The sequence below is a fragment of the Macaca fascicularis genome, chromosome 9, assembly GCF_037993035.2.
Source record: "Macaca fascicularis isolate 582-1 chromosome 9, T2T-MFA8v1.1".
Lineage (NCBI taxonomy): Eukaryota > Metazoa > Chordata > Mammalia > Primates > Cercopithecidae > Macaca > Macaca fascicularis.
Window position 1 is genome coordinate 4,825,454 of NC_088383.1, and position 7,872 is coordinate 4,833,325.

The 7,872-nt window shown below is 43.3% G+C and overlaps 1 long non-coding RNA gene across 1 annotated transcript; it reads left to right on the forward strand.

Moving 5' to 3' along the window:
• Window positions 1-2,136: 2,136 nt before the first annotated feature.
• On the forward strand, window positions 2,137-5,530 carry LOC141407639 (uncharacterized). Its single transcript, XR_012417390.1, has 2 exons — window positions 2,137-2,308; window positions 2,935-5,530. It is a non-coding gene; the product is annotated as an uncharacterized lncRNA (long non-coding RNA).
• Window positions 5,531-7,872: the final 2,342 nt, after the last annotated feature.

Sequence of the window (7,872 nt, forward strand, 5' to 3'; positions counted from 1 at the left end):
GGGAGGCCAGGGCAGACGGATCATTTGAAGTCAGGAGTTCAAGACCAGCCTGGACAACATGGTGAAACCCCGTCTCTATAAAAAATACAAATATCAGCCAGGCATGGTGGCACACGCCTGTAGTCCCAGCTACTTGGGAGGCTGGCACGGCAGAATCGCTTGTAGTCCCAGCTACTCGGGAGGGAGGTGGAGGCTCAGTGAGCAGAGATTGCTCCATTGCACTCCAGCCGGGGCGACAGAGTGAGATTCCATCTCAAAAAAAAAAGAGAAGGCCGGGCGCGGTGGCTCACGCCTGTAATCCCAGCACTTTGGGAGGCCGAGGCGGGCGGATCACGAGGTCAGGAGATCGAGACCATCCTGGCTAACACGGTGAAACCCCGTCTCTACTAAAAATACAAAAACTAGCCGGGCGAGGTGGCGGCGCCTGTAGTCCCAGCTACTCGGGAGGCTGAGGCAGGAGAATGGCGGGAACCCGGGAGGCGGAGCTTGCAGTGAGCCGAGATCCGGCCACTGCGCTCCAGCCTGGGCGACAGAGCGACACTCCGTCTCAAAAAAAATTAAAAAAAATAAAATAAAAAATGAAAAATTGTGGCGTGATGTGGCCCAGGCTGCAGAAAACATGGTCTGCCTCTTCCGAAATCTTAATGTTTTTAATCAGGAGAAAGGCTCATTACCACAAGCTTCCTTTTAGCACAAAATAGGTGTTTAATAAATGACCTTGTTGATGAAGAGGATTAGTGAACCAAATTTGCATTTGTTTTGCTTAATTAGGTATATTTATTTAGGCATGTATTAATAGCAAAGCATGTTGGAGATCTGAGGCAATGATCTGGACAATTTTAATACAGAAAGCCTGATATTTAACAAGCAGTTATTTTAGGTGTAAATAATCAATGATGTTAAGTAGATTCAATTAAATAATTGTTCAAATCTATTTTGCCTCCTTAGACAAAGGGTGGACATAAACTATACCACGTGGCATATTCTTTTTGTTCAAAATGGTAATCAGTCTGTCTTTGACAGATCGACTTGACCTAAAATTGTAATTCAATGTGTCTTCATATAAAATTATTAATTTTTTAATCCACAGAATTATTTTCAACAGCATTGATTGCAATAGTTTTGCAATTATGCTTTTCTTTAGATAATAACCCAATGACTTCTTCTGTCTTTGACTTTATGCATAATGGGAGAATTGTTATAGGAGAATTAAACCTGAGAGTACTTCCATTATTGGAAGAATTTTTCTCCTGTCAGTTTTTTGTCAACTACTTATAAAACTGTAGAAGAAAAATTATTCTTCAATCTACAGTTTTCATTATGCATTAGATGCCTTTAATATTCCTTACTAAGTGCCATAATTTCACATATGCCATGTGTCACCTGGTATATATAAACATGAAATTACTTGGAGATTATTGCATAGTTATATCAAAATGCCGAGCAGAAAAAAAAATGACATCCAATATTCACCCAGGGTTTAGACAAGACATTTTTGTTTGATGTGAAAGCGTTCATAATTTCATCACAGAAGAGCATTTTCCAGTGGTGCTCACAGATTGCCTGTAAAAAATAATTCCTCCCTTGTAGACAGGCTTCTATCTCATGCCCTCGGCTTGCCGCTGGTTTATCTGTGCAGGGAGAGACACCCAAAGGTGACCGTGAGCCCACTGTGTCTTTCAGAACCCAGAGTGAGTTACTGCAAACCTCAGGCCATTGAAGTGACTATTGGCTAGCTCAAAAGGCTGTGAAGATGACCACCGTATCTATCCGAATAAGTTTTTTCTTCTTTCTCAGTTTTGAAATCAGGCATGGTTATTTTTATTTTTGGTGTATGCAGACTTAACCTATGTGCCTATATTCACAATGAACTCTTGAATCGGGTCCTCCGTGTTTTGCTGGGGGGGCATTGATTCCCCACTTGACCTGCTTTGTTGCTCAAAACTTTGTCGCTCATCATTGCTTTCCTGTCTGTTTATTCTTGGTGTGGGGTTGTCAGGGAGAAATGTTGGAAGGGAGAGAAGGGAGCAGGCATCATAGATGGTATTACGGGCTGCTGGTCTCTCCTCTCTCAGCCAACTATGAGATCTATTTGGGATTGAAGGAGATAAGCCACAGCAAGTCGTTACTCGTCCTGAATGCACAACCTTCTTTCTTTGAGCAAGAGGACAAACCTGGGTAGGGATCTCTGTGATCTTTTCTGCGTTGCCTGAGGACGTTCATCTTTCTGATTTGTTAGCTGAAGATGAGGATCTGGAGCAGGAGTTCGGAGTGCCATTGTTCCACGGGCAGAAGTTCGGCAGAGACTGTGAGTGGGGTCTGTCGGGGCGGGCAGAGGGCCCTCCTGGGCTGGCCTCTCCTGCCTGGGGCTTCACGGTGCTTGCCCTGAGTCCAGAGTTTTCACTGGACAGAGCTACAGCTGGGAAGTGCTGTTTTTTTTCTAGGTGCTCTCAGCTGCTATTACCTCATCTATCTCTTTCCCTCTGGAAAATATTATTTGGGGACTTTTTGTCTTAATAGAAGAAGTAGATTCATTCACTCATATATATATATATATATATATATATATATATATATATTTTTTTTTTTTTTTTTTTTTTTTTTTTTTGAGACAGTCTCGCTCTGTTGCCCAGGCTGGAGTGCAGTGGCACAATCTTGGCTCACCACAACCTCCACCTCCTTCCCGGGGTTCAAGTGATTTTCCTGCTTCAGACTCCTGAGTAGCTGGGATTACAGGCTGCACCATCACGTGTGGCTAATTTTTGTATTTTTAGTAGAGATGGATTTCACCATGTTGGCCAGGCTGGTCTCCAACTCCTGACCTCAGGTGACTCACCAGCCTCGGTCTCCCAAAGTGCTGGGATTACAGGCGTGGGCCGCCGCACCTGGCCAATATTCATTCATTCTTTCTCACCTCTTCCTCCACTCTTTAAGGTTGAGCTTGCCTGGCCCAAGCCACAGAGTCCTGGGAAGGATGGAAGAGAGAGGAAGGGAGAGCACCGACGTCATGGACCACCTTTCACATCAGTGGCAGCAGCAGTAAAATCCCCAGAAAGCCTGGAGTGGGCCTGAGGGTCTCTTTAGATCAGCCCTGGAGGCAGCCGCCCATGTCCCTCCTGGACATTTGTTCACCTTCACAGAACCCACTTGTTTCCCGTGGTCTGTTCGGATGTCTGTTTCCTGCACCAGGCAGGTAGCGCAGCACACTCAGGGGTTTCTCTGACTCACCTTGGTAGCCCCAGCCCTCAGCACACTGCCTACCACTTAGTATTTAGAGGATGTATGCTCTTTGAAAAAAGTAGGTAAATGGTAAAATATTATTTTTACCATTGGAACAAACACAAATATATGCTTGATGACATTCAAACAGTACAAATGCAAGAAAAAAAGGCTTGTTAGGTGCAAATATTGGAAGAAAAGAGCTTGGGGTCAGAAGTGACCCCAGACAGATGCGCTGGGAAAGAAGGGCTTTGCAGGGACCTCAGTGGCACATAGGACCTAGACCCAGAGATGGGGCCTTCTTGACAGGACGCCTCTGTCCGAGGGCATTGGTTTTGCTCATGTCTCTGTAACATATTTTAAAAAGGATGCAAAGAAACCCCAACTTTTCTGGAAAAAGTGGAAAAATAATGAAGAGTGGTTGACCAGAAGGCTTAGGGCACTGGGCTGTGTTGCTGGAGAGTAAGAACCACTTGCCCTGCTACAAACCAAACTGGCTTTGATCGTCTGCCCTTCTCTGTAGAGGACTGAGGAAGAGGAAATAAGAATTACATGAAGAGCTTCCTAGCGAGCTTCTGGAAGAAAATCTTAGTCCCCTGCCCTGGGGAATTTCGCCAAACAAGGGCAGAAAGTGGATAAACAACAGGACGGTAGAGTATCCCTTATTCATGGTGCTCGGGACCAGAAGAGTTTTGGATTATGGATTTTTTGGAACATTTCAGATTTTCACAGCTTCAGGTACAGGGACGGGTTGATGACAACCCCTCTCTGTCCCGTGATTTGTGACAGACATCTGTTTTCTCCCTTATTCCAATTGTATCATCTTGGATTTTGGAATATTTGGGTTATACTTATCAGTTGAGCATCACAAATTCGAAAATCCAAAATCTGAAATGCTCCAAATAAGGATTTCCTTTCAGCATCATGCTGGTGTTCAACAAGTTTGAAATTTTGGAGCATTTCAGATGTCAGATTTTCAGACTTGGGGTGCTCAACCTGTACAGGTTATTCAGGCTCCTGAATTCTGTGATTGCTTTTTTTTTTCTAGAGCAAAGTTCCATAAAGAGCAGATGGAGAAGTGTTGATTAGCGATCAATTTCTTAGTTGATATTTATCAGACACTTAACTCTGTGTCAGGTATTGTTCTAAGGGCTTGTAAAAGCATCAACTCAATTTATCCAGGCCTCATACTGCCTACTCCAGCACGCACTGTTATATTATTAGCTCATTTTATAGATGAGGAGCCTGAGGAATAGCAGTGTTGAATCACTTGCCTGACATTGTGTTTCTTGGGTACAATTGTAGGTATTAGACAGGGTTCTGAAACAGGGCAAGGATGCAGTTGAAATAAAGAAAGAAACAGATGCCCGTCACAAGTCACTGGATACAGCTGAGCTTCTGTCAACACAACTTAAGTGTGTGCATCTGGTACCTGTCAAGTTAGAGAAATTGGTTGTTGTGCAACACGACCCCATAATCAAAATATTGTATCAGAGTCCCTACTGGTAGCAGATATACAAACTTCTCTTGTCTCTTGTTCAAGATGAATTGTCTCCTAGCTTATTTGATTCAGTTTAGAGATCATGTGGTTCCATGGACAGTCTCTGTTGGTGTTTCTTCTGGGGAAGTGCCTGCCTTGGTCCTGGACTTGATACCACTAAAGCTGATAATGAGAACTGAGTAGGGTTCTATTAGGTGAGAGCAAGGGTTCAGATGGGAGCATGCTAGGAAGCCCCCATCTCTTCCAACACTTGCCTCATCCAGCCTCAGCTGGAGTTGCAGATGCACCTGCTGATGCCACTCAAGCACCACCAGGTGTGGCCTGCAAGTCCCTGTCAGGGTTGGCTCTCGTTCCTGTCTTGCCATCATCGTCACACAGCCATGCCCTGTGTTCATCTGGCAGTGGCAGGCTGGCTGCATTTCCAGGCTCAGCTATGTCTCCTTCTGCCTCATAGCCTCTGCGTGCATGTGCTCCTGCCTGGAATTTTCTTGCCCTGGTTATTCCTGTGGCTGGCTCCCTGCCATCCTCCGCTCTATTCAGGTGTCACCTTCCTAGAGGTGCCTTTCCTTACAGCCCCTGAGTGATGGCCTCTCCTCCCCAAGTCACACTCTGCATTTGCTTTATTTTCTTCTTACCTTTTATTGCAATTTGAAATTGTCAAGTTCACTGATTTACTTGTTTATGGTTTGTCACCTTTCACTAAAATGTAGGCTCCATGAAGGCAGAGCCTTACCTCTCCTATTTACTGGTCTATCTTCAAGCCCAGGAATGGTATTTTATCAATAAATATTTAATGAATTGACAGATGAATTGGTGATGAAGGTTCTAGTTAAAAAACAAAAAAGGAAAGTGGTATTTTGGTTAAAAAAAAAAAAAAAAAACCTCTGATTTGTAGCGTTGGCCAATTTCCATGGTGTAAATATTCTTATCATAGCCATTAGTAGTTTCAAATTTACACCACAGAAATCAGACAACCCTAGAGTATGCATTATTTTCTCTTTGTATTAACAGTTGGGGCCTATTAAACTAGCAGATTTAGGCAAAATGGTGATGTGAGTTTATCCAGGCTGATGAGGAGTTAGAAGTTAAAGATCAATAGCCAGATATGATGGAACATGCTTGTCATCCCAGCTACTTGGGAGGCTGAGGCACGAGAATCGCTTGAGCCTGGGGGTAGAGGTTGCAGTGAGCTGAGATGGTGCCACTGCACTCCAGGCTGGGTGACAGAGCAAGACTCCTTTCCAAAAAATAAATGAAATGAAATAAATAAATAGAATAAAAAATAAGTTAAAGATCAAGAATCGTCAAGAAAAACCAGTGTAAAGCATTTCCTGTCAGGCTTTCTGTAAGCATTTCATGTAGATGATGTCTTCCAATCTTCCCAAGACTCTAGGAGTGAGATATTATCATGCTCATCTTACAGGTGAGTTACTGAGATTCAGAGAGGCTAGTAACATGCATATCTTCACATGGTTGGTTAGGAATGATACTGGGATCTCTTTGGAAGCCTTTATACTGGTCCAGTTGATGAAATACTCCCAGGTCTACCCATATTTATAACATTTTTATGAGACCTAGAGGCTACAGGAGGCCTTCCTCCAACCTCCCTGGTAAAGCTATGTGATTTCATTCCATGCTCCAATTCCAGGGTCCATGAAATTTCAGCTGGGAGGCAAAGTTCATCCTGTTAGGCCACAGAGTGTGGTGGGATGGTGGGTAGGTTTGGAAATGCTGGGGTTATGATGTCTAGGTTTTAAGGCTGATTTCCCATTTACAATCCGAGTGGTGTTAGGTGAGATTCTCAATGGCTTGGCAGCCTCAGTTTTCTCATTAGTTATATTAAGATCATATTGGCTTCTCCCTCCTAGGATTGGTGTGAGGATGACAGATGTGATTGCGTATAAAGTGAATAGCAGTGCCTGTCCTAGACTAACTGCTCAATACATCTAAGCTATTATTTTTTTTAGAGAACATGCTTTATAGCTTTATTGTGTTTTGGGGCTTTCATCCTAACTGTATTCTTTCTTCAAAACAAAAAAGTTGCCAAATAATTTTTTTTTTTCATTTTCTTGTTTTGCATCAATAAACCTCAAGTGAACCTCTTTTCTTTTCATATAAACCAAGACCAATCTCAGAGACAAACACCACTGTGGGATACGCGTCACCATCCAAAAGGATTTAGATCATTTGGAAACTCTTTGGAAAGCTCTGTTGGAAATACTGAGATGTTGTGGGACTGTCACTCTAACCCCTGATTCTCAAGAGAATCCGTGTGGGGAGTGTCCCTTCTATGGATTTGCAGTGGGTAGGGCTATTACGTGGTCAGCATATCCGTTCTTCCTACATTGCAAAACACAAGATGCTCCTGTTATCTCCGTCCTACCAGTGAAGAAGCAGAGGCTTGGTGAAGCAATTTGCTCAAGATTTCATGACTGCACAGTAAAGGAAGTGCTGTGATGTGAGATCACGTGAAGCCCATGCTTAGACCCAAGGCCCACGGTACAGAGCCTCTCTGTGAGATAAATGCTTGCTAGGTGCTTAAAAAGCTGAGGGATTCATGTGTTTGCCATATCTCTCTTTAGGTCCCATGTCCAATCCCAGAAATATGCATTACTCTCTAGTGATACCTTTTGTTGTTTGTTTTTAGTGGGTAAAGGATTTTTTTTTAAATAAACTTTAGGCCAGCCACAGTGGCTTGCACGTATAATCCCAGCACTTTGGGAGGCCGAGGCAGGCGGATCACCTGAGGTCAGGAGTTCGAGACCAGCCTGGCCAATATGGTGAAATCCTGTCTCTACTAAAAATACAAAAATTAGCTGAATGTGGTAGCAGGCGCTTGTAATACCAGCTACTCGGGAGGCTGAGGCAAGAGAACTGCTTGAACCTGGAAGGTAGAGGTTTCAGTGAGCCAAGATTGTGCCATTACACTCCAGCCTGGGGGACAAGAGCGAGACTTTGTGTAAAAGCAACAACAACAACAACAACAACAAAACTTTATTGTGTATATCTGAGGTTTACAACATGATATCATGGGATACATATAGGTAGTAAAATGATTACCATAGTGAAGCAGATTAACACATCTATCATCTTACATAGTCACTCTTTCTGTGTGATGAGAACAGCTAAAATCTACTTACTTAACAAAAACT